The sequence below is a fragment of the Glossina fuscipes genome, unplaced genomic scaffold (genome assembly GCF_014805625.2).
Source record: "Glossina fuscipes isolate IAEA_lab_2018 unplaced genomic scaffold, Yale_Gfus_2 26, whole genome shotgun sequence".
Lineage (NCBI taxonomy): Eukaryota > Metazoa > Arthropoda > Insecta > Diptera > Glossinidae > Glossina > Glossina fuscipes.
In genome coordinates, this window is record NW_023998421.1 from 8225849 (window position 1) to 8253846 (window position 27998).

Consider the following 27998-nt stretch of genomic DNA (forward strand, 5'->3'; position numbering starts at 1 on the left):
TTCATAACGATAGATTTTTACAATTCTTTTTTTTGCAAGTCTTTTATATAAAACAAAGATCTCGTACGTGTGTGCGTTGTTGACGCTCTGTTAATCGCAGGTATCGACATCAAATGTGCCGTAAATATTGGAAGTTTTTGCACGCAGATCAAATCGGTCAAAGGGCAGACCCACAGTACAATATAAACTCAAAGCTGCTCCGTTTCTCTAAAAAAAATCTGCAAGTCTTTTACTGATTGTTCATAAAGCTGAAATTTTCCAAATCTATTTTATTTATATTCAAAAATTGAAAAATCGCCCACGCCCAGTAAAGCTTTTAAAATTCCTTAACACTAGATTTACGGAAACTCGTCAATTTGTGGGGTAAATTTTATGCATCGTCACAGTCGCAAAAATGAAGATAGGAAACTTAAATTTGGCGTGGATATTCCTTGATTGATTAGGAATGTAAGCTTAAAAAATGAGTGCGTTTTGTGCTCAGAGACGTCCGCAGTGCAGAAGAAACTAAAACAATCTGCAAAGACGTGGAGCATTTTTTCATATTTTCGTTTATAACATTCGATCGCGTGAGGATATTTTCAAAAACCTGTGATCCAGATGCTGACTAGAATCACCTTCATGTCCAGTCCAGCAACGGTTCCAATCGGTCTACCAACACGTCGGCAATTAAGCGTAAGAGTAAAATCCGATCGACTCTGAGTTAGATTAAATGGAAAATGAATGGGAACAATTTGGATATAAATTAGAAATAAAATGTCGTCGTTCATTAAGCGAAAATTTTTGCAACGTACGCGTAGATTGTCCTGACGTATAGGTGTTTTTTAGGAGCACATTCACACACACACAGCACAAAGTTATAGACAAAAGCATCACAAAATTGCGGACGGTTTCGCCGGTTGCTTTAGTTTCTTCGGTATTATGAGCGTGCGTACGAAGGGATCGTAGCAATTTTTATAACCTAATATTCTTAATTAAGCGAGGAATGATGAGTCACAAAACTTACCCGTCCAATTGGCGCGATCTCATAGAAAAACATATACAAGATCACATTTGCATCACGGAAGCAAAAGCGGGCACGTCCCAGAATAAAAGAGTAGATATATATATTTGCTGCGTTTTATCAATAGAAACCAATCTATAACATTCACAGACATCACCTTCCTTATACTGAATATTTGAAATCAAAATATTAATAACTCAGGCTCGATGATATTGATAAAATGAATGATGGCTGGTATACAAGATTCAACGCTAGTCCAATATAAAACTCTTACTTGTTTCTTTCTTTATTGCTTCAAGAAAAGATGCCGCAATAAAATTCTTGCAAAAATTTTACAATTTGCAGCAATTTTAAAAAGTCAGTGTAAAAAATATGTTTACAGATTTTAATGTCATGTTAGTTAAATATAGTTTGCGCTTAAATAGCGTTTACACATAATTTCGATGGTTTTATTTCAATAGATTTTCGAAACTTTTTGGCGCATTAATAAAATGCTTAGTCAACAAATGATGTTTTTATTTACAACTGTCCGGCTTGAGCATGTACGCGTAAAAAGATAATCTTTAGAAAAATGAAAACAAAAATCACTCGAATACTTTTATCCAGTTAAACTTGTTCAAATAGTACCTCATCGTTGTTTTCTTCTCTTCTCTCTTCTTTCTTTTTTAATATTAAAATTTTATAAAATCAATAAAAGACTTTTTTTTTTCTCCTAAATAAGTGTTTGGATATATATCTTTCAATGCAGTTGTTACATGAACATACAAACAAACCGACATGAAAATTCCATTGAATCAAATGGAAAAAATTTTAAATACGCACAACATCCAGAGAAAAAAAAAAAAGTGAAATTTAACTGAAAAAATTGTAAACTTTGAGTTGGTCAGTGGGTCTAACAAGCATTAAGATTGAAAAGAAAAAAACTAAATAAATAAATAAATAAATTCCAAACAAGATGTAATTGACAACATAGAAAGCTTGTCCTACAACCATGATTCAGTATTTGCATGGAAAACAAATTTCTTCTATACCATTTAAACTATCCGGACTTGCAGTACACGAATATGGAAAATAGAAATGGGAACACTCAGGTAGAGATGCTTGAAATTTTGCTGAATATTAAGTTGCTGCGCTAGGTTAAGACACTTGCTAAATAACCCCAAACCGTTTCCCGGCCCTTCTTATGCAATTTGGCCCTTAGACGACACATAGAGCTTTTCTAGAAGATCTAGCCTGACTCCTCTCAACCAGCATTAGCTTAAAGAGAACCGTCATACTATGACTTTATTATTGCACAGGGAATCGTGACTTCCCACTTCCACTACATACTCTTCGATCTTGCTCAAAATCAAAAAACAAATCAAAAAATAATTTCTTTCTTTAACGTTGTTTTTGAATCCAACACGAATGTAGAAGGATAAGTATAAATAAAATTTGCTCTTCCATTAGTAGAAGCCAAAAACATTCATCAGATAGACCAGAAAATATATATATACTTGATCAGATTTTAAATCAGTTTAATTGCAAGTTCGTGTCATTGGACGTATCGCGGTAGCCAACATAGAAAACTGAAACTTGGCAACTAAACAGACGTAAGCATGACTTCAATCGAGGGATAAAGAGCCACTGTAACTGCCTAGAAAGAGGACCTTCCGTGGCAAGTTTTTTCTTTTTGAATTGGAAGACAGGATGGTGTAATAGTAATACTCAACTATTTAAAATATTTATATTATTTTTGGGATATATTAATGGAAGGCAACACCGCAGCCAGAGCTCTGAAGCCTTTGCAGAAGACTACTATAATAAGAATCGTTACGCTTGACAGTATATTTTCCATTACTCTAAAGTCCCCGTCTAGAATGACAAGACCCGTTTCTTCAAACTTTTCCAAAATGCCTATGGAGTTTTCTTTATTCTACCTGCTAATCCTTTACTAGGTGTTGATTTGAGTTTCCGCACGACTTAGCCTCGAACTCCTTTTTTATTTTTATTCGATTATTGGCATAGTTTTAGTTCCTTTTTGTTGGATTGCGTTTATTAAGCTAACCGTAATTTCTTTCTTTTCTTTTGTTCATATCCTACACCCCTAGAGATGCAATGGTATATTAAGTTTGTGCTGATTTACGCAACACTCACCTTTGATTATACCAATCAATCTAAACTCTCTTGTCCGTCGGTCTGTCTTGTTTTCTTGTGTTTAACCTACAGGTCACAGTTTTTGAGGTTCGGAAGAGATGACTTTTTCGTCCACTTCCTTACAACTTATTTTTTAAAACGCTAAAGTAATTGCATTAAACGAAATGGTGTAGGGTATTTAATGGTGGGCCGTGTTTCGGTACAATGTTTCTGCTTGTTGATATATGCATCTGTTTCATTGAATATTTTTTATATTGATTGTATTTTACTTAACATTTTTTCTCAAACCTCTAGTAGGATTTGTTTGCTTATACACATTTTACTTCCTGTACTTTTACTCTTGGCTGAAAGTACATGCATTTGCAAACATAAAACTAAATTAAATTACGTACATTTAATATGTCAATCAATAAGTCTCGGGACTATGTAATAAAACCATTTTTTTGGCACCGTTTTTCTATATTTCTGAATAAAGTCCTCCTCAAGGGAGAAACAATCAGTGCGACATTACTCCAATACTTTCATGTTTTTTTTTAGAAGGACTTATCAAAACACAAAAGATCCTTCAGTTTCCGCAATGAGCTGCTCAAGTTGCTGGTGGCCAGATCAGGAGAAGGAGAGATGGAACAACAATTCGAATCGCAAAACATGCAATTTCGGCATCAGCAACACAGTGCGGTGGTTGCTTCGCTGAAAGCAAACGCGTAAGTCCGTATTCCATTTAAGATCAGGAGTGAAGTCAACCAACTTGGGCGAACTACGTTCAGCCAAAGTTTGTACCCGCCAGATTTCGTTTACAATCAGCAAACTCCGAACAACAAACTATTGCATTGGATAAAGAAGAGTTGCTAAAATACCATTCAAACCAATGTTGATATTGAATTTTTCCCCTGCTTTAAAAATAACAAAAACAATCTCACTTATATCATCGTAGCTCATAAAGAAATAATCGAAAGAAGTAATCGAAATGATAACATATTTAGATAACTATCGCTTAAGATGTGAGACTTTCTAAAAATAATGTGGACAAGTGTTTGTGACGGTCCCGCCACTTACTGGCCGGTGGCTTATATACATATAAATGTACCTATGAAGACAAATCATTTTTTTCTTGTTTTTTTTTTTTTTTGTTTACAAGCCAACAACGTGTGCACGATTATGTTTTGGTTTTTGATCAAAATCCCTGTTAGGCTTTCAAAAACGAAAGTTAACAACAAGTTAATATTTCTTGATTGAACAAATTTATTTTACACGAACCTGCCATTCACATTCACTCTTGCTTTCAATTCATCGAAAAAACAAAAAACCCCCAAAAAAAAAAAAAGACAAATTAAAGAAAAACCTCTGGAAATAAAAATAATAACAGATATCTTCACGTATATATGCGCTCGATGCAATGTGTATTGGTATGCATGTTCATGAGGAGATATATTCAATTAACAAAACAAAATTGAAAGATTGTCTAACAAAGTCTTAATGACAAGAAAATGCCACCTTAAACGCTGCGACATGTCATTGCATTAAAACCCCAAAAGCCATTCATGTCAACAACTTACTAAATAAAATTGATATGTAAGTTAATAATTTCTATGCTGTCTTACGAAAACATATATGGATTTTTATTAATTTACTTACATAAATTGCTTGATGGTTATGATGTGTATGTATGTATGTATGCACATTGTTATTGTTGTCGTTCACTCTACAACAATTCACTTTTCATATAACAATTTGTTTTTCTTTCTTTTTTTTTTTTTTTTTTTTTTTTTTTTTTTTTTTGTGTTAAACATTCAGTAAATGCTGCATTTTTACTGCTGGCAATCAACTCGCGCTATACGTAAGTAAGTACAGGCGTCTTAACAAAACAACTCTTACCTCACCGGCCCGTGTAATCTGTTGCTATGTGCTCTATGTGTGTTTGCATGCCGTGTATATATGCATGTATACATGTGTTTATATATATATATATATATATATAATATGTACGTATGTATGTAGTTGATAATGTCTGCCTTAAAGTCTGTCATTTTATTAGCTTAGTCAATATTTTCTGTTGGAGAATTGCAATTTTCATTTTCTGCAGAAAAATTCCCAAACCTGGTTAAATTGCACGTACTTGAGCTTGCTGCTGTTGCTTGCTGCTGTTGCTGGTCTGTGGTTTTTATGGCAAAATTTAATTTTAAAAATTGAAAATTGGAAAATTTGTTGAAATATCTTCGTAAACATTTCAAGCGGTTCGATAAACATTTTCTTTTTGCTTTGATTATTGTTGAAAGATGTTTGTTTCCTAAAAATGCAATAATTTTTTAATCACCACGTTGAACTTGCTCTTAAATATTCGCCCATTTAAAAATTACAAGGCGAACATAATCTATATTGAAACATTTGACCGCGAAACGATATGTAAATATGACAGAGCACGCAAATACGATATTGAGTTTGCTCAATTATCTATGACCTTCTGTCAAATTGCCTCAAAATACATTGTAAGAAATCGTACGGTTGGGTATTGTGTGTGTTAAGTGTCAATATCTTAATCGTCAGTCAATCTTGAACTCGAATAAATGTGATATCTATACTGCATATAATTATCATGATTTATTTCATCAATTCAATTTCTATTTTCTTTGATTTTTACCACATTTCATTAAAATGTCCAAAAAGGACAAAATAGTACAAGACGGACAGAGGGGCAGACAAGCTTAAATCGAGTCTGAATCAATTTCTTTTTTTCTTAGTTCGATTCCAGAATCACGGTATGATAAAAGGTAGGTCTGTCTGTAGGGTATCCCAAGTAAAAAATTTATGCTTGCTTGGAAAAGAATCTTAGATAGCCTCCAAACATTTTAAATATTTTTTCAAATTGCTATTGCAACTTGTTATAGTAACAGCACAAAATTATAAAATGCTTTTAAAACAAAAACCTTTATTTACTAAAATATAAAATTGAACTGAATTGAACTTTCAGTAAATTTTAAACAAGAAAAATAACAAATAACTAATCGAACTTTTTAATTTTGAAATAAAATGTCATAAAGTACAAAGAACATGGTGTACCAACAGCAGTCCCCATCCTGAGAAGTATCAATATTTAATAAATTAAATGAAACTCTTCTTTTCCGCTTCTACTTGTCTACCCCACTATCGATATCCAACTTAAAATTGTTCCCGTTCTTTTGAACAACTTTATATGGACCTTCATGCGGTCTTTACATTGATCGTTTTCGTTCGATTTTACATGGTCCTGTGTATTTGCGGCGGTTAGGTTACTCTGCGTTGATTTAACAATGGTTTTTGATTATTAATAGTGTTTGTCTGAGAATTACATCCATGTTCCTATTGAAGCTATTATCATTTACCTGTTTTAAGAGTAAGTTATGATCTTGAAAGTATTATTATCAATTTCGCCAGAGAAATAAATTCTAAGACTAAACTCTTAAGGCACTAGCATCTAAGCCTATCGACCATTGACTTGCTAGTCGAGATTCCTTACCTTCGGCCACTCAGGCGGCTTAATCTCTCTTGAAAAAAAATAAAGTCCTATTCGAAGTCCTATTCGAATAGATATCTGCAATGATTAGTAGCAACAAATCCCAAGTGGAAGAGCAAGCAGACAAATACGTCGAAAATGTCAACAATCGATGCGGATTTATGGGTGCAGCCAACACAATGTCATAACAAATCGATCACCATCTCCTCATCGCAGATGTAATAACATTCAAATTGCCTTAGGCTTACAGTAACAAGGTCTCCCATCATTTACTTGGTTTTAAATCGCAAAATTTTTCAAAAATTTCCATTTCAATAGTCAATGTTGCTTTGCAGTGCTTTGTAGTAAGACTATTTATTAAAAATGTATTTTTAAATGATTATTAATAATATTTTCATGCAAGACGAAGAGGATTACAAAAAACACATAACAATTATAAGTACACCGAACTCTTTTTGTACACGATAGATACACCCTTTAGAGAGCCGTGCAAAAAGTCGTGTAAAAATATTTATTTATTCTTATTGATGAACCGCATTATTTCAAAATAAAAAATAAAAAAAAAAACATGTAAAAGAAGAGTTGGCTGTATTTTGTTTCGCAAGCAACTGACATTTAAATAACATATTATTTTTGATTAATAAATAAAGTAGCGCCTCATTGCCTAGGACTAGCGATGCACAAATGCCCTAAATGAATACAAGTGGACTTTTGTTGACCCCCCTTCTGGAATGGTTGAAGTTTGTGTTTAAAGATCTCATAATCTTTCTGGTAAATACAGGGCTGTCACGCAATTGATAATTTAATATCTTTCTCGATTTTTGCGGCTTTTTATCGGTTGTCGATGTGGATAGACAAAAAACAGTCACGAAAAACAAGAATTGAACTGAATCAAAATCGTTCGATCACTAAGAATATACAGATAATTTACACTGTCTCTGCTGTACATTTCGAAATGTTACCAATCAAAGGATATATCTAGTACAGCCCCTTCTTGCGATATAACGTTCATAACAATCGATTGAACGATGAAATCATTTTTAAAAGAAAAACAAAAATAAATGTTCCCATGATTTCATACTAACATTAAAGAAATTAATATTTCCTTTTTTTTTTATAATAAACAATAAAAATTTAACGTGAGATATGCACACATCATCATATGCACATTATAATTAATAATAATCAAAGATTTGTTTTTTTCTTTTCTTTTGAATTTTATTTTTAAATATTAATGTGCGAAACTCTACAAAATGAGGTTAGATAGTTTTGGCATTTCCTTTGCAACACTTGAGGGATATATTCTGGCCTTGTGATCGGTCTGTAGACATGGAACAAAAGCATGTGCATTCTTGTTAGGCTTATTTTGATTTCGTTTTAATTTTAGTAAGAAAATGCTCCAATATCAGCTTAATTGTAAAACAGGGTCATTAAGTCCCAGCAATCACAGGTAAAACAATGTCTTATAACTTGTGACATCTCCTTGATGTTGCTCGCACTATGGCCATTAGAACGTATTGTAACAAGTGGGTGGAATGTTACACACGGTATATATGCAGACAATCAGTTTTCAAAGATTGAAAAGATATCTACAGATTTTCTTAATAGATTAGAAAGAAATTAATTGCTAACTAGAAGATGCTGCATACGACGCCCATTCGAATTTCTTACAAGATTATATTCGCCCAGGAGAAGGTATTACAAAAAAATGCGTTGGCTTATATTTTGGATTATGAGAAATTTCAGGTCATCATGAATAGTTTTGTTGCAATAAGGCGGCGACTCTTACATAAATATTTTTGATGAATGGAAGATCCACGTCCTGGTTACTGGCTTCCATGGGAAATGGACTAAATTTCTATGCTCTAAATTTCAAGGTTTTTCCAGTTTATGAAGTTCCAGACGGCAAATGCCGACAATTATACAAGCAAATCGTTAGCAAAGTAATCGTGAACGCTATGAAGAAATGTCAACGCGATTTGAAAGCACATGAAATTTAGGCTTCCTATGCATAAATTGCATCACTACAGAGAGATAAAATTCCCATTTTCCAATATTATGTTGCAGTGGATATTATAAGACTTACTGCAGAAAACTGTATTACAATTGGTTGAGACCTACTAGCTTGAACAGGAGAAAAGGAAGCTTAGGTCTTCAAGGAACAGAGCTTAGAAACAAGCTACCCGTCATACATCCGATTTGGGACTGCGAGCTCCCATATAAGGGAACACGCAAAAATTTTTTCTAGTCCCAAATTGCTTCGCCATCTGCTTTAAAAGTTTGATGTGGTGATATGAGATTTGATGGTAATCTGCAACCTTTCTCTAGTAGTGGCACTTGCCTGAACTTAACCTTAAGTTTTTAATTTCTACTCTCGTGCCAAAAAAACGGCTATCGCTGTATTCTCAAACGATTTGCGAGGGCATGAAATCGTAAAATCTATGTTATTACTCGGCTATCGCGAAAATATAAAATCCAAAAACTTTGCGTTCTGTAGAACAACCTTCTCATTATATAATAAGTAGGCCTTCATTGCATTCTCAAAAGATTCGCGAAAGTATAAAATAGAAAAACTAGCTCTGGAATAATCCCTTTATTATGTTACGAAGTTGATCGCATGTTTTATAATAGCACCTTATCTGATGTGTTAGACGTGATTAGGTCGCTTACATAGCAAGTTACGTTCCCTCTTTCCATATAAGTCTTTGACACAATATATTTTTTAGTATCAAGTCGCTGCGAAAGCAAACGTGACGGACAGCAAAAAAAAATTCGCTTCATGTCAAATTTTATCATAATTGTTTTTTTAATATTTTTATTTCCTTTAATAGAATCTAACTTGCTTGATATCAAACCTGTTATGCTAACGCTATTGTTGCGTTTTAAAAATTATGACGATGTTGAACAGGTACGCGTATTACGCTAAGAGGGAAGTGGGGAGGAAATATTTAAAAGCTTCAAAATATTTTGCATTTTTTTGTTTACTTTAATGCGAAATTATTTGCGACTTGAGCACGTTTTCGTCACAATGAAAAATCTCACGTAGTCCTAACCACTGTTCAGGATTTAAAATGATATTTTCTTTCTACATTGAAAAACATTTCACGGCTGGGCTCGACATGAAATGTAAATATAATGTAAATGTTTATCTCTTCAAAAATGTTTCTCATTTTTTTTTTTTTTCTTTTCTTGCTAAAAAACATCAAATGATTCGAAATATAAAAAGAAAAAATGAAAATGGGATCCTTTCACCTTTTACTCTCAAAAGCGAAAGAAGACGGCGAAGAAGAAGATGCTTATGTTGCCAAAGGCGACATTTTTGTTACATGTGAAAATGATTTGTTGTTGTCAGTGCCAATAAATTGAATCAGCATTGAATCCATAAATCAGCAGCTTTTTTCCATTTCGTTAATAAATGCAATTTACTTCGATTTATTATGGCAAAGAGGCGAACTGAAAGGAAATATTGTCCTTGTTTTTGCTTTTACTGACAGCATGCAATTTAATGTTATTTTCTTGAAAAGTTTGCACAGATCGACAGGTTTATGCATATGTTTATGTTTTAGCAAAATTTAAGGTGCGTTTAATTTATTTATTATGGGATTTTCTCATAATATTGTTGTTCTTTTTTCTTCTGTTTTTATTAAATGCTATTTGGGTGGGGTTCCCTTCGTTGCTGCGGTCTTTTTTTTTTTTTATATATATGTGTAGAAAAAATCAACTATCATTCTTAATATTTTTTCCCTTGTTTTTTTTTATTCTAATAATTTGCTTTGTTAAACAATATTTTTGTTTAGATTGATTGTTGGTTTCTTATATTGCGTTTATGGAGTTTTTTCAGCAAAACGTAAATAAATTCTTCTTTCAATTTTAAATTCATGTTACTAAACGAGATACATGTACGCCAATTGGAGAATTTCTGCAATTTCTGGCAGAAGAACCGAATAAATGATGCAAGAAAGCCTCTTTAAAAATCCGGTTTTCATCATTAGAAGAGTTGCGTAGAATGAATGTATCAATACTTAATAGCCGGGAAATGTGCGTAATCTAGCATTGATTAATTCTAGTCGTATTATCTTTAAGGCATGGAAGTAACCGTCCGATTACGTTGGAGCAGCCCATAGTACCCCTTTCTGTTTACCGTTCCGTTCCAATTCTACTACTATTTAGGTGGGATCATTCCGGCCTTTATCTCTGTCTATGCCATTTTCTTTAACTTGGGCTAAAATCCTTTTCTCATATTACTTTCGTATATAACCCATTTCCCATTGCTCTTTATCAATGCAAGAGCGACTCACGAGTGCAAACTCACGTTGCGCTATCAATCCAAGAGCGTTATAATCCCAACTATGCAATATAGGGGTCAGGATGCCCTACCGGATAAGTCGCATGCTCAAACAATAGTCATAAGCATTTCTCGAAGCGTACCGAAGATCGAAGTGCCAGCGGCTGAGTATCTGGGCGTTGTCTACGGCCCTTTGGAAATATCGTGGTGGACGCTCATATCGCGTGGACGCCAAATAATTATAAGTGTTGGATTGACCTCGCATTGCCCAGAGAGGATAATTTGGACCATAAACAATCTCCCATATCTGGTCGTCCAGCTTTGACAAAGGCCCTCTAAACCAGGTGGGACAGTGGGATTGGGAAGCGTAAGCTGTCGCTTGGGCGTAACTCATAAGTTGAGGGGTTTCGTCTGCTTGAATTTATTCGACAAGTGTTAAACTCGAAGTGTGGTGTTAAATAGGCCTTGAATCTGCCCAGAGTTGCAATAAAAGTGCTCTGTACTCGCTTTATTACTATTACTTTTGCTTAGATCCAGATGTTCTTCGAGTTAAATTTTTTCTACCTGACTCATCTAAAGCTTCCACACCTCACACGCTTATTTTCTGTGTACGTATATGTAGAAATTTTGCTTATGAACTCGAGGTAAGTTTTGCCTTTAAATTGCACTAGAGGCTGTAGGCCACTACCTCTCAACTTCTTTCCAAGTCCTCATATCTTTCTAACCGTCACCGTGTTACACGAGATGAGGACACTTCCTGAGTGATATGGACACGAATTAATCGAATCTGCTTACTCAAAACGAAATTACTCCTTATCAATGAACAGAATGACATAAGCAAAAACTACTTCGATATCTTGGCTATACTTTTTTCATTTAATATCATACAATTACTGTTATTGTTAGGTACTTTCCTTTCGCAAGCAGCTTTATCTTACTTCAATGCAATCCAATAACGATGACAAATTGAGCAAACAAATTCTAATTTATCTTGAAATTTACAAATTCTATCTGTCTTTATATTTCGTTCATCATATGAAATAAGTAATATGAACTGCAATGTAAACAATAGGAAAGCAAGCACTGTCAGTATTATATTCAACTTTGACGTGCAAAATAATTAATATATAAAATTCATATGTAGTACATAACATATATCAAAAATTTTTATTTTGTTACCGTCTCCTCATATAATTTACACGCGTCATATTCTTTTCTCTCTATCTCTGATGCTTCTGAGCGAAGAGTGAAAAAACTTACAAAGACAACTATAAAAAAAAAAAGAAGAAATAATCTTAACTGGTCCATTTATGTATATAAAAAAAATAAAAAATAAAAATAAATAAATAAATAAAGGTAAGTTTAACGAACTAGTTGCCAGAACCAGTTTTAAACTCTATGAAACTTTAAAGAAATCAACAAACAAAAATGTGGCAAATATTTTGGTACAGTTTGCCGGGCATAAGATTCCTTATGTGAAAAATGAGGTAAGAATTCCTTCACTTTAGCGGAATTTTACCTGTTGGTAAAAATATTAAAAAAAAAAAAAGAAAGAAAACAATGCAAAAATTTTTTTTTTCTAGAAATTGTTCATCGCATTTAAAATCGTCGCCACACAAATAAAACTTAGTAAAACCGAAAATGCCTTAAAGGTTACAATTAACAAGCATGATCTCATAACAATTTAAAATAGTTACACTACGTATTTCAGTGTGTGTTTAGTGTGAAGTAAAGTGTTGTTTAATGCTCTTTTATTAATAATTTTTCATTCTACATTTATAATTCATTCATTAAAAAAATGTTGGAGGGTTTTTTTACATAATTATAATCACCTGACAGTAAAAGCAGTATTGTCGAAAGCTGCAATGAATACAAAAAGCGAAAAAAAAAAAAAAAGAATGAAAAAGTGTATTAAGTGTAAACTACTTAATAGTTGTTTTTGTTTATTATTCATGGTATTCATGGTTTTAAATGTGAATTTAAGTAAAGCCGGCTTTAATAGGTTTAAGTTAGTTAAAGTTTCGATCAAGACACGCAATGACGATTCTTCGGGTTAAAGGTTTTAATTGTGTATGCAAATGAATAAACAGCATTCCCTGACCTCAAAATCGAAATTTTTTATTTATTTATTTTTTTTTAATTTTAATTACAAGCAGAAGTTGCCTTTTGCGACATTAAATGATTAACTCAACTCAATTTTTTTAATTTTTTTATTATAATTAATTTCAATTAATACTTGTTAAAAAAGGAAGGAAAACAACAACAAAACAAAATAAACATAACTAAATTATATAAAAAGGAACGAGAACTTCATGCTCATGTATAAGAAGAATTGTGGACATGCAAAGCTAATGTTATAAATACTTGCCAATAAGATTACGAGATCTTTTTTCAAAATGCGGTTTAAGTGAACACAACAAGGCTTGTTATAGGAATGGAAGCACGGCTCAGAGAAAAAATAAGTAGTCTGATGCTTAGAAATCGACTTATACCGCTTTATAGCGTATTGTTGCCCTTTCTTCTACGACAATTATCAGCACAATTATGTTAGTTGTTGTTCGAGAGTTGTGCACCGTGGGTTTAAGCCTTCACGGCAGCACCTAGAGACATCTGTGATACATAACTACCATGGGGTTAAACCTTCACGGTAGTGTACCCACGTTAAACCCTCAGAGACATCTGTGATACATAACTTAATATATCATAATTTTTGTATTCATTCATATACATGCACACTTTGCACTTTTTTTTTTTAACTATCTACTTAAAGCAATACTTTTTATTATTAATATCAATATTGACCTAAATGAAATAAATTATGCTAGCGTAAGTATTATCTATAAAAACGATTGCAATACTTTAATGTAAAAGTTATGTTTTTTTTATAAAATAAATGTTGTTGCACTCAGATTGCTGACTTGCTTCTCTTCTCCTTAATATATTGGGTGGGCCGCAATGTTCGTGAAATTTAAAAACTCAATCGAAAAAATAGTCGCGTTCTCTACGTAAACAAATGCAAATGTATTTTTCAATTTCATTCATATCTAAATTGTTCCATCTTAACACATTCTCTCCTGCCCATCAAAGCAGGTCAGAGCGCCTTTTTCCATCACGTTCTTATAAAAACTGGAAAATGCTTTGTTGTTTGCGGATATCGTTTATCCGCTTATCTGCGACCTATTAAAATAGCCAAAACAGAAGCCTAGATTAACCCACTTTTGCCGTTGATTATCCATCCAATTAAAATATTTTAACCAGTTTTCACGCTTTACATTTTTCTAAACTCGACTTAAACACTAGCAGTGCAGCCTTGTTATACTTACCCTTCTGATAATTATTCGAATATTGATGTTTATTGTATTGTAGATAACCTGAAATTAAAACATTAAAAATATTATCATAATGTGATGCTAAAATGTAGTCAAATTAAAACAAATAATTTTGCTAATGCATATTCGATCATATATCGCAATGCCCTACTTTGGCTCTGGGTGAAAAATTCTCCAAGGCTATTTCTGTAATGAACCTGGACTTACTTATAGCTCGATCAAGCAAATGATCAATTAATTTAAGAAATTTTAAGATGAACCACATGTCCGCTCGTCTACAAAATGGTCTTAAGTTTTGGAAATTTTGACGAGTCTGCGAAAATCAAAGCATATAGCTTCCCCAAAATAGTAGCAAGACCAACTATCCCAATAAGTTTTGCCAAAAAGAGAGTAGCTTTCATTATAATTTTTGCCTTCAGTGTATGAAGAGATCAAGAAAGATAGACAATTTTCAAGAGGAAATCACTTAAGAAAATTTATTGATCGAAATATTTGGCATCGCCTTAAGCCCAATATAACTTTCATTGTCGTGCCGAAAAATTGATGGTGTTGATGAAGACGATGATGACATTGTGATGTCATTATCGCAAAATATGTATATTGTGGTTGTTTTACACAATAATTACTTTTTAGGGGAGAGTTTGAAAAATACCCTCCTTTTTAAACTTTACAATAGCAAGAGCAGTGCAATGTAAGATTGTGTAAGGACAGGTCTTTCAAGAGTTAGATTGTCTTATTCAGTCTTCTTCAAACCCAAAATGTCGGTGTTCGCAGGTTCAAATCTCAGTGCAGTTTTATCTTAGTTGGTCGTAATTATAATGAGTACTTGGTCCTTCACTAGACTACGGACACTCCCGTCCTTTATCCCATCCTTTACTTCTTTCTGATCACCGCGCTACACATTTAGGAAACATTCTTTAAATGCTTAACCTACGGCCAAACTCTGTCCCTTCGTTCTTTTTCCCACTTCTTCTGGACCACCAAACCTACGTGTCCTACGTATAGGGGACATCTTTTGAGTGAATGGTCGTATTTAAAAAAAAAAAAAAAAAAAATTAAAAAAAATACGTTATAAGAACTTTTTTTAATACATTTCTAAGGTATTCACCAAGAAATTTTTATTACTACATGAGTAGTCTGCAAAAAACCAAGTAAGGAGGTGATATTCGACGAGGAGCGAATCTCGCACACCCGCCACTGTGCTTTTCGTATTCTCCTCTCGTAAGTTCTTTTATTTGACACCGATATCGCTGGTGTTATTATGAAAGAACTAATCCACCATATCGCGGTGCCTACCGTATTCCTTTCCGAATTAACCCATTTTTAGGCTGATCTAATCTATCTTCATTTGAGGAATGTGCAAAGTAGCTTTAAACACTCTGCCTTATTTTCTATTGCTTAGGAAATTATTTCTTCTTGTATATTGTTCGTATTGGTTTCAATTAACAGATTAAGAATCACTGAGATAAAGTTTATTCACTTTCGAATGTACATTTTATAAAACGTTTAAAGCATCCTTCATGGGCATGCAAACGTAATAATGGATTCAATTTATTGGTATTTATTATACAAAAAGCAACCCTTCATGTCGTTTACCACATAAAAGCATTATGTGCAACGGATTTGAAGTTCTTACGAGTACCACTAGCCACAGTATATTAATTTTATCATTTCGTTTGCAGAAATACGCTGAACGAAACCAATAAGGAATGAATATTTGTGATCAGACCGACAAACAGACCCTAGACCTAGAGTGAGTGGGTCTTTTCTCCTCTTATGGCAACGAATTTTCCAATCGAAAAGTAATGCTCGGCTTCACTTAGCATAGATCAAAAGATTAAATTTGAATGTAGACGCGATATGTCCACATATTTAGCAGAGATTAGCTGAAAATTTCATATTATTGCTGTCAATAACATGCACATAATTACGTATAACGTTCTCGCAATTATTTATTGGACACGTTATGTTTTAAGGAAAATATTTCGTGTATACCGTAAGTATGGTAGAGCGATTAAAGCGATTGGAAGCGCTCATTATTGACACCAGATTTTTTCATTAAATCGATTAAAAATTTTACTAAAAGTTACCCAATGCTGGCGTTAACTTTTGTCTTTAGTCATGTACAATAAACGCTTATCTTAATTTTATACAAAAATTATCTTAAACCATCAACTAACATATCCGCCATTATATGAAAGATGAGTTAGTTTCGCACAGATACGTGAAATGAAAGGTAAACATTCCAATATCAAGCCTATCGTAAATAAAACAAGTAAGAAAATTACATTTACTTGTAGCCGAATCTTCCAAGTTACCTCAAAAAAAAAAAAAAAATTAAAATCCCGAAGAGAATGAAATTTGGATTTTTTTCGCAAAAGTTCTTTGGAATATATGTGAAAATTGTTATCTTTGTATGTGGTAGAGTTTGCGAGTGACAAACCGAAATGTTTCTAACTCATGTTGTATCGTAGGCGCATCCCTTGACCGATAGGACCTATTTTCAATACCAAAAGCTTTCAATGCTTTTATTAATCTTATTAGCAGCAGAACGTTAGCCACAATAATTACATAGAAGGGCTTTGATCGATTTAGAATTCAAAATTTGATAATAAGGCGTCCTTCTGCTGGTGCTGCAAACCTTTTGACAAAACAAATGTACCTTCACTACCCGGTTAAGTGTATAAAAATACCAGAATTATGCGGGTGATCGGTATGGTAAACCTTCGTAAACTTATCAATGTTTTATTTTACCATTTTTATGAATGGTTTTGAGTTTCAGCTGTGAATTACTTCACTGTGGGTTTCACCTTTATTTGATAAACAAAAATATGTTTTTTTGTTTTTAATTGTTATCGCTTAGTAGAGCTAATGCCCTCAGTTGATTTGAAAGGGATTGGTTAACCCTCGGATCACAATATATCATTGAGTCACGTTTGAACTTTAAATTTTAGTTATTTTTAATTACTATGCATTGCGTTTCCAAAAAGTATATAATCATTACATAACTACTTTGATGCATAGTTTGTTTAGATAATATATAAATGAAATTAAATTTCAAATAAAAACATATTAATTATTCTCGTAATTCGTCTGAATGATTGAAAGTCACAGCGCGGTATGATCCGTTATAAAAAAAATTGATTCGATTATGGTTAAGGTGTCCTTAAGAGTTGGCAAAGAAATAAACATTCATACAAAGTATGTAAAGAGAAGGCGTAGTGTTTTTGACTTTCAAGCTACTGATTGGTGAGAGGCTAACTGATCTTGTTTGTTGTGGAGTTTTCGTCGTCAAACTGTTCGTAATAGCAAACCATGATTTGTGCTTTCGTCTTGTGAATAATAAAATAGTTTGGGGAAAAATTATTAAGAGAATTTTTATCGTTTGTTTTTCTTATTCAGTTTCCCTTTATTCAAACTGAATGTTACTTTAAGTAAGGATCAATATTATTCACTTCTCAGAAAGCTTCATAACTCCTCCTTCGAGGAGTTTTCGTTGAAAAACATCTCGCTATCAATGGAGCTTTCCAGGGAGCAAAACGGACGGTAATCGAACGGGCAAAAGCGCGAGCTGCATAGCAAATGTTTTAGAACTGCTTAGCCAAGCTTTCTCAGTTATTACTAGATCACCAAGGGCTGGTACGATCTTATTTTTTATTTATTGCTATAATAGAAGAAAGCCATCATTCTTTTAATCAATTGCGGCAAGCTTCAACTGCTTTGTTTACTGCAAGTTGCTTAATCTCACGATTATCGATCTTCATCTGCTATTAGTTGCCACAAAAATTTTAACGCCTTTGCAGAAAAGCAAACAATAATGATGCAGTTCCCCCTTGAACTAAGCAAAAACAGTTTTCCATACTCGTTCACTTCCGCGTTCTGCGTGATAGATAAGTTCATTGAATTTTTTGAATGCTTCGAATTGCAGCATAGACCAGAAAGCTTTAATTACTCATGTACTCTGTTTAAACGATATCGTTTAGGTAAAATTGTTAACTGTTAGATACATTCAATTTGCATATGAAAGTTAGTGGCGTGCTGCGCAATCAGTATAGAACAACTTGTTCTCTTTTTTTTTGTTTTTGTTTTATTGCCGGCAGTTTTCTAATTAAACAATCATTACAACCAAACAATTATATTTTTATTTTTTCGCTCGTCTATGGATGTGTTTCTGAATTATAAATCTTTTTGCACAAATAAAATTTTATTATTTTTTTCAACGCCATATCGATTGAAAAATTTTATACAAGGAAGCAACAATGAACTTACAAATATATTAATAATACGAAAAATTCATTAAATGTTTATAGAAATTTGTTTGCAATGCGCAATAAAATTCAATTACTTTTCTCTCTTGTTTTTTTTTTTTTTTTTTTTTCTTATTTACAGCTTGACTGAATAAATGAATCATAAAGCTGAAGCTTTTACGATGCTGTTCAAGTTCACTGAAACACAGAAAAAAAACAAAAAAATTAAAAGAGAACCGAGAACGAGAATGAGAATGAGAAAAAAAACAAAGACATAAAAAAATTTAACTCGTAAAAAATCTTGCTATACTTACCCCTTTTTTTGCGTTTTTTATTTTTCTAATAAATTGTTGCCCTGTCCGGCGTAATAGGAAGCATAAATGTCTTACCCTATAGCTGTGAGTTGAGAAGCAAAGAAATTATATCGCATATAAGATACTGCAATAAGATACACACGCGCGCAGTTTAGGTGATACACTTCGAACGTTTAAACTGCAATATTGCAGTTTATTGAATAAGTGCCGGGAACTGATAGGAATGCTTAACTTCGCGAGAGAACACAATAGCGCTGACTATGTTAAACTTATGCAAAGGTTTACTTACTTTGCTAGTATCATGCCGTTAATTTTTAGATGATATTAAATATTACATATTGTAGCATTGCTTTCCGCTGACAGCTGATATTGATCTAGAATCCAGTAAGAGAGCAGCGTATATATCGGTTCAATTGGAAGTTGATCGCGCTAGACGTTCTTTCTAAGGCAAATATGACTTTCTTATTTGTTTTGCGATGATTTCAATGACAAACTTTTTCTGCTTCCAAGCTTCAAGACTACGCTAGCGGTATAATGAGAACCATAACCTGCAATTTTATCTTTTGCACCCGTTATCGAGGCATTGCGGTGTTTGCGTTTTATGAAAATGTTTGTAATACCTAAGAGGAGGCTTCAGAGTCCCTTACATAAATTTCCTAAAGTATATCTATTGTTGAGCAGCATCAAAATCTGAATCGATCTAATCATGTCCCTCATGTCCAACTATGTAATGTCTCAGGTAAACATTGATCGTAAGAATTAAAAAATATTTGCTTCAAGTTTAGCAAGAGGAACATCTTGCAGACTGGTTGGAATTGGCGACGATCGAAGGACCCGCCTACAGTATAACATGAGCTAAGAACCCATCTACTTTGACAATCAAGAAAAACAGTTCTTGTTGATTTCTACTAAAGCACCGCAGACACAGCGACAGGATATTTTCACGTATTTTCTGTGAATGGATTCACCCTGACCCTGTATCCACCTGACCACCACATATCATTGAGTTTTCACTTTTTTGTCAAAAGGAGACTATGTCAGAAGGAGACTTCAAGGACCACATGAAGTACATAAGTTTTCATATCGAATTCGAAATTTACCCAAGTATGTCCATCTGCCCATACGAATAATATTGATAGTAAATATTCTTTCGACCGCAAAAAAGAAGATTTCGCATTCAAGTTTGTCAGGAACATTGAAAGTACATGCAAACTCACTGCTATGGCAAAATGGGGCAAGGACATGCCTACTGTGCAATATAGACTGACATCATATTTATCTTGTTGACCCTGCTCATAAACTACAATAGATGAATGATAGCAATTTACAGGTAAATGTTGCACAGATGGAAAAAATCAGCCACGCCTACTCAATATTATAAAGTATAAAAATTTGGTTACTTATTTTTTATTTTTTTTTTGTGGTGACTGTAAAAGATTTGATCACAGCCTTCTACAATTTTCTTTACAACGGTTCTAATTCCGTGCGTATGCAAGAACGGTAATCGAGAAAATTGAAGGTTTTAAAAACCTTGTGTTTGTGGCATATAATGTCGGTAATTGCATGCCTCTTGATTTCTCGCTGACTGAATGAAAATAAGAACACGAAAGTTATTCTCGCGAAATTACAGTCACATGCACAAGTGTCCACAAGCATCATAAACATTTTCTGCGTGAATTAATCGTCCTTTTCAATTTAAAGTTTTTATTTCTCTAAAAATAATTAGTGTGTGTAATAAATTGTGTCATACAAAATTGTTCTTCAATACAAACTAATATCGGAATTTTTGAATTTTAATTATTTGTTTTTCAGATTCATTATAGAATAAACTTTAACACTGAATTGTTCATTCTTTTGCTGTAAGTGAAATCATATAAAACGAAACAACAACTTTGCGTAAATAACAATAAAATTATTAAACACTATCAATTACAATGCACCAGGCAATGAAGTGTAAACGAACGCTGATGAGATAGCACATTACAAAACCAACATTAAAATATTTTATCTTATCCAATACTGCAGACCTTTACAAATATATGACAATAGGAATCCGGTGCTTGGACACTAGAAAGGGGAGATATATTAACTTTCTTATTCCATTTGATGCATTGAAAAATGAAGTCCTAAATACATGTTAAAAAAAAAAAAAACGCGACTTTTTCAACAGAATTAACTATGTCCGTCCCTCTCTCTGATATTTTTTAATAACTTTCGCGAAATGCTAAAAACTATCGACGCCAGGTTTTTTTTTTTTAAATATTATAACTTTGCAACAGGTTTTCTGCTTACATGACCAATATCAGGAATCGATATGTTAACAATATAATCAATCCTTCTCATTCACTAGCTTTTCTAAGGATTTTGATGATTTTTGTTGAAGGAAAAACTAACATATCTCCAACAGATTAATTTATAAGCGCCAATGAAAACATACATACTTACAGTTTAAGCATTACGGAAATCAATTAAACGTTTTCGGGTAAAATCAATTACTGAAACTTTCGAGGGGCCTTTCGATACCTCTTTAGCGAGTAAATTCTAGCGAAACCTTCTACTCCCTACTTTAATAAACTATATCGGTCTAAGATTGTCTAACCGTCTGTCCATCCGTCCGTCCGTTCGTCGCCCACCTTATTATCTTATGTCAATCCATGTGTTTTGGTTTGGAAGAAAAATGGCTGGAATCGGACCACTCATATTACGCTTGGTTACGAATAGTCGTGATAAGTAAAAATAAGAAAACAAAGCTGCAAGTACAAAGGGATCGCGGGCCTCGAATAACTCGCCATGAGTAAACACATCAAGTGCCTATGATTCGTTTCAACAGCCAAATTTTTTTTTTTTTTGCTTTTTTATTTTATTTTCCTTTTTCATTAACAGCAATGTTATTGAAATAGTTATGAAAGAAAGCTACGTATATAATATACGCGCGCATATGTATTTATGTTAATTTTTCAATTTTTGTACGATTGTTTTATAAAAAGCAAAGCGATTAAATTCTCAGCGAGCGACCAGGGAAACAGAAAATTTACGAAAGGGCATAGCTTATGAACAGATTTCCATAATATATGCAATTTTCTTTTATGGATTGAATTGAGTGCTGCGACTGTTACAAAAGAAAGAAACGGCATTTTTGCATTTTTTTCATGAACTTAATGAACTTGAATTTCTATGGCTTAAAAAGCTTCTTTTTTTTTCTTCTTTTTTAATATATGGTACACAATAATAAAAATATGCTTTCTTTCTTTCACTCTGTTCTATTATTTTTTTAGGCTAGTTAAAAAAAAAAAAAAAAAAAAAGAAAAGCATGTTCTAAAAAATACTCTTAATAAAACGTAAGCTACTTATGAACAGTCGTCTATGGGCTATTTTATGCTTTGGCACTTTTTGGTTTTATTTTTTTAGTTTTTTTTCTTTTAACTAGTTTTCCCAAGTTTTTTTTATTGACTAAAATTCTTACCATTATTTTCTTTGCCTTGTTGCCTTAGTTTTTTGTAAAATATTCTTATAGGTTCTCATGAATCATGTTATGACCTAATTTCCTTTTAGCAAAAAAAAAAAAAAAAAAAAAAAAAAAAAAAAAAATAGCAATTTATATATTTTTGACGTCTGCCTGCCTACCTTTTCCATTTAACTATTTACTTCTGCATATCTACAATTTATGGAGAAATACTAATCTTCATAATCCTTTTCTTGACCAGTTTACCATTTACACTTCAGTCTAGTCGCTTTCGTGCGATTCCCCAAGACCAAGGAGTTTAGCTATTAGGAAGTTATGAAAAAATCTTCTACAACAGAGCAAACATTTTAATGAAATTATCTGCTGAGACTATCGATCAGATTGCGATTTATATTAATTTTGTAAATGTGATTGGTATTCGAAATTCGACCTAAGATAAATAAATTTTTTTATTTATTCTTATTACGTTTTTGTCGCTTCTCTCTTTCTCCTTTGTACCGAAGCGATTATTGGATATATGCATAGTATTATGCTAGAGTAGATGGTTGAGAAAATTGGATTATACACTTACTACAAAGATGTATTTAGCATTAAAAGAGAGTAGTTGTGTAACCTAGAATCAAGCTCTAAAGCATTTATAACAATCTGGGATGAGAAATATAAAAGAAAAAAATGCTTTAAAATTGTTTTACTAAGCAATTTTTTTGTACTCTCTTTTTACGCCTTTGTTTTTGTGGAAGACTTTCATTTTAGTTTTATTTCTCATATAGTATTGGCGTTTCCTTGTTTAATTGCTATAACAACTATGAAAAAATCTCTGGGAGAGAATATTATTATGCGAAGGAACGAGTAATGCGCCCACATGTCTTCCGGTGAACGAATGCGTAAAAAAGCACAAAAACATATTGCAAGTGTAAGCCAGATGTTTATTATGTGAGATAAGATTGTATTAAGCTAATGAAAGGCGCAAGAGAATATAAATTTTTTTATTCAGAAAAAAAAATTTTTTTTTCCAAAATGATTTTTTCATTGCATTGTATGGAAATTTTTTTTGAAGATTTCTTTCACTTAATAGCAAACACATCATTCCCAAAGAATGAAGCATTTGTTATAGTTAAATAAGATTTGGTTGTGTCAATAAAAAGCTAAAGACAAACACGTCAGATGTCAATTAGAAAACGAAGCAAGACTGCTGCGAAAATAAATCCTATGACAGGTGGTTGTCCAAGGTACGAAAAAACCAAGAGCCGGCTTATAGCCCTCCCCATCAAGTAAACTCTATAACTTTCATCTATCGACTCGCTGTAATGATAGAGAAGTGTATAGCTACCGATAAAGGAGACATTTTTCTTACTATAGAGTGAAAAATCTTTCGATCTTAAAATTGTCATCGAATAACTTGTTGAAATTACGATCGTGTTTACTGAACATCGGCACTTGTAAACTAGTCCCACACATGTAGCTAATATTTTCAGATACTTAGTGCACTTAACTGTAAGCGCAGAAGCGGGAAGCAAACGAATGTTAAAAGAACGAGTAACGCACTAGAGCTATCCTAATCTTTCAACATGTTTCAATAGTGTTTTGCTATAGTAGGACACGGCCCATCTTTGCTTAGTGGAGTTATTCATACAATTACTTTTCAAAATGCGGTGAGACGTGCTCGAAAAAGTGGTCCGATTCAAACAATTTTGAGCAGGACCCTTCCTTGAACCAAAACACGTATATCACGGAAGTGCCTGGTGAACATAATATGATATAAAACATTTTACTTTTTCGAAGCGACTAGACTAACCGTTTAATTTATATTTAAAAAAAAAACAGCTACTAACGCTCATCCGACTTTTAGTCCTTCCTCCATAGTCATAATCATCTTAAGATCTTTAGGAATTACTTATTGACCTGAAGACTTTTTACTTCAGCTTTGTTCCTACCTAAATTTATGAAGCTTTACCAAAGGCCAAAGGGAAAGATTGGTAGCCAGGCAAGTACTTCGGAGCGCAGTGATAAAGAAAAAGAAAAACATATTCTAATCATTTGGCTATGAATAAATAAAGGAATGAAAATATTTTTCAATATTGAATTTCTTTTTTCTTACCGCTTTTTTATTGAAACTATTATCGTTTTATTTGTTTTCGGTTGAAGTAATAAACAAACACTGACAACGATAGTTCGAATGATGACTAATAACATAGAATTTTTTTACAATAATATTATACACGATAACAGACACAAGATATGCAAAAGAAAAGATCGTCATCTAAAGGCGTTAGAGCGTGCAATACAAAAGTTAAAGAGAATTAAATGAACATAAGTCAAAAGTTAATGCACTTGGCTGAAATGCCGAGCAAACTTGAAAGAAGCATAAATTAATGCTTTAGAAACTGTGTATGTGAAAACATAAAATAAAAGTTAATTGAGAGTTTTTATAATCTTTACAACGGTGGCTTATATCTATATATATATATTTATACATATTAAAAACATCTAAACTAAGGCAAACATCTAAAGTAACTTGAAACAGACGAAAAGTATATAATCATTGCTTCTTCAAGCTGCATTCTTGGTAATAGATATAAAAGTAAGCCAGAGCACCCGGGATACCCAATAAGACAAGTTTTACTTTCATATTTTTTAGCTTTAACAGTAAGCGTAGCATCAATTAACTGTAAATAGCAGTTTGTGTGACTAAGAGTGGAATCTAGTAAATTGAATATATAAATATGGAACTCTTTTGAGCTCTATTTAGTAATTTTCATTGCAAGCAAACTAATTCATAACATTTTTATCCATTTGCCGCACAAAACAAAACTCAAGATTGCTTCACTTGCACACTCCGGCATTATAACCGATAAAGTTTGAATAATAAAAGAAAATGAAGCCTTGGTTATCTTATTATAATTCTTCCCGAGCAGTAGTTTCAATAAAACTGTGCAAAATGCATTTTGTAATAAAACAAGACTCTTAAGCCACGAAAACAACACATAACAAATGCCTTACGACTTGCGAAGCCTTTTTAATATTGCTACGGCTATTAGTTAAATTTCTTTTATGACCTATATAAGTAGCAGCAATGATTCAATGCATTCACCATCAGCATCGTCTATGGTCAGTTTCAATCTAGGCTTTCCGATTACCGCATAAATAAGTCGCATCAAAAAATCAATCGGTCGCAAATTTTTTTTGAAGAATTAATTACACAAAAGCAGACTTGGTAGGATGATGTAGTTCAGGAAATCTTTCCACCTTTATCCTGATATTTATCGCCCACTCTTTCTCTCTCTCTCTCTCTCGCTATGAACCTCTCTACCTTCCTTGCTTCTTTCCTTTGTCCCCTCTTTCCAGCCTTTCTCATTCTCTCACTCTATCTATCTATCTCTATTTCTATCTCTCCTTCTCACTATCAAAGACAATCCCTCTGTCATTCTCTGTCTGCCCAGCGAATACAACTAATAAACATCGATAAAAGTAGAGAATACACTACCCCTTCATCTAGAACAATTCGATTAAAACATTGAACATATAACAATTTCGCTATCATTAGAGCAAATCATATAAATTTTTAAATGCTTTTCCATTGATCATGATAAGGAGGTAAAGACTTGTACCCGGTCTCTTATTTGCAGTCAAATCCTTCTTCTCCACCGCTTCTAATTTTTTTTACAAATATTTAAATCAAATCAATCAACATCTTTTGTAGCGTCTTAACCCGTAATTAAAAACATATATGATTAGAGATCTAAGATTTAAAGAGCAAAGTTTGTTTTTGCCTTCGCCTGGTGTTTAATAAGCCATTGGGCATCGTGGATCTTTATCTGTATGTTCTTCGTTACGAATATAAAGACATCTTTCAACTGTTAAATGACTCTGTCTAGCCAAATTTACATTTTCATGTAATGTTCTAATCATCTTAACTAATGTGGCAGCCATCGCTTAGGCAAGAAATTTACAGTAAGAGGCGTTTACTTTTTGATGAACATTTCGTTTTCATAAATTGTAAGGAAAATGCGTATGAACCGCTCGGGGGGGAAAAAGAAGTTGCAACAAACACATTAGTTTCAAATTGAATTCAAAAGAATTAAAAAACCATTCATGCGTTAAATGTCCTTTACGAAAGTTGCCACATAACACATAGTCGTCGACATTAATACCTATTTTTCGATGAGCTATTATTTATTTATATAGCTTTTTCTTTCCATGTACACTTGTATGTTTTCTCACACATAAATTTTAGAAAAAAAAAAAATATGTCAAAGAAATTTTCAGTTTATTTAACTCTCGGATTACTACACTCTAATTGCGAGCAAAGGTAAAAAATATGCTAAAAGAAACTTTTTTATACCTAAAGCTCGGAAGTATGGCATATATTAATTTAGCCAAACGTTTGCAACACCCACAAGGATAATTCACAAAACCCAAATGGAGCAAATATTCTTAAACAATATTAAATATTGAATCGTTCATGGCGTGGCGCGTCCGTCTGTATGTCCATCTTTGTAAATGGCTAAGGTAAACATTTTCCCGGCTACAAATTCAACGAAATCGTTGAAATCGCTGAAATTAGTTTACCGAAGAGACACACACACCTACTGAGAATAGTTTTGTTTTCAAAAGCTAAACACTTGCATTTTGCGCTAATTACTCATATCATCATCAAATTTTTCTAATGGAGAGAAATAAATTCAAAGACTAAAATATTAAAGAACTAGCATCCAAGGCTATCGATTGAAAATCCCACCACCCTTGAGATTTGAACCCACGACTACTGTGTTGTTAGTCGACAATCTTTGCATACTTTGCCACTCAGGCGGCTCTAACTTGGTATGAAAATTAAGTGAACCAAATATGTGTAAAGTCTTAAAGCACTAGCATCCAAGGCTATCGGCCTTATTGAACACACTACCGCCCTTGAGAATTGAATATTATTTCCATATAGGTTTCATGGTTGGGTTTACATAGGAAAATTGGCAAAATCGGTCACAGCTGGATATAATTATATACATACATACAAGTGCATAGTACATTGAAATTTTCATTTTTAAATTCTATCCTAAAATTAAATAAACAATCGTTTAACAAGATTCTTCTTAACTAATAGTTTAAAAAACCAACATTTTTAACTAAGCTTTGTATTCAACTGGTCCAGAAAGCTTTAATTACAAGAGTTAATTTTAAACCCAAGATTGTAAAGGCAACCTTTGTAAGAACAACAACAATTCAAAAAGTATTTTTAAAATTGTGACCTTACAAACGTTACAGTGTTCTTGCTTGCTTTCCTTTATTTTTATTATTTTTTGCAATGCCTTTCAAAAGTATCTTATGTTGTTCTCCTGTCGATCAACATTTGTCAAATAAATTAAGTTTCAAATCAAATTATTTTCTTGACGAGTTTTTATGGCAATTTGGTTGTGCGCTAACATTTCATATTTCAGTTGATGGCATACATGGTTTGTATAATAAATAAATAAAAAAAAAAAAAAATGATTAATAAGACAACAAAACAAAAATCATTGTCAGCCTGAATTAGATGGATGACTTTGATAAATATTCGCATCAAATTTCAGTTTGATACCTTTTATAGGGCGGCAGATTTTTGATCAAAGTATATATTTATATAACTGGTTAACAATTGCGCAGGCAATATCACCTATGCAATTCATGTAACTCGGTGATGGTCAAAAAAAAAAAAAAAAAAAGTCGGGAAAGATAAAGGGTTGTATCAAGTGTCATACCT

General features: G+C 32.8%; 1 protein-coding gene and 1 long non-coding RNA gene across 5 annotated transcripts in view; one reads left to right on the forward strand and one right to left on the reverse strand.

The window, feature by feature from the left end:
• Nucleotides 1-27998, reverse strand: part of LOC119635264 — a 79547-nt gene that overhangs the window by 38338 nt on the left and 13211 nt on the right. For 2 of the 4 annotated variants that reach the window (XM_038029968.1, XM_038029966.1), the window contains exon 2: nt 14235-14282. The exons of 1 other annotated variant lie outside the window; for it this stretch is intronic. The gene's annotated coding sequence lies outside the window, so the exon portion shown is untranslated. Of the gene's footprint in view, nt 1-12714; nt 12772-14234; nt 14283-27998 lie in introns of those variants that run through there. One more of the 4 variants, XR_005247041.1, reaches the window with a different exon arrangement.
• LOC119635266 lies at nt 18724-21701 on the forward strand. The gene is made up of 2 exons (XR_005247042.1): nt 18724-19080; nt 19146-21701. It is a non-coding gene; the product is annotated as an uncharacterized LOC119635266 (long non-coding RNA).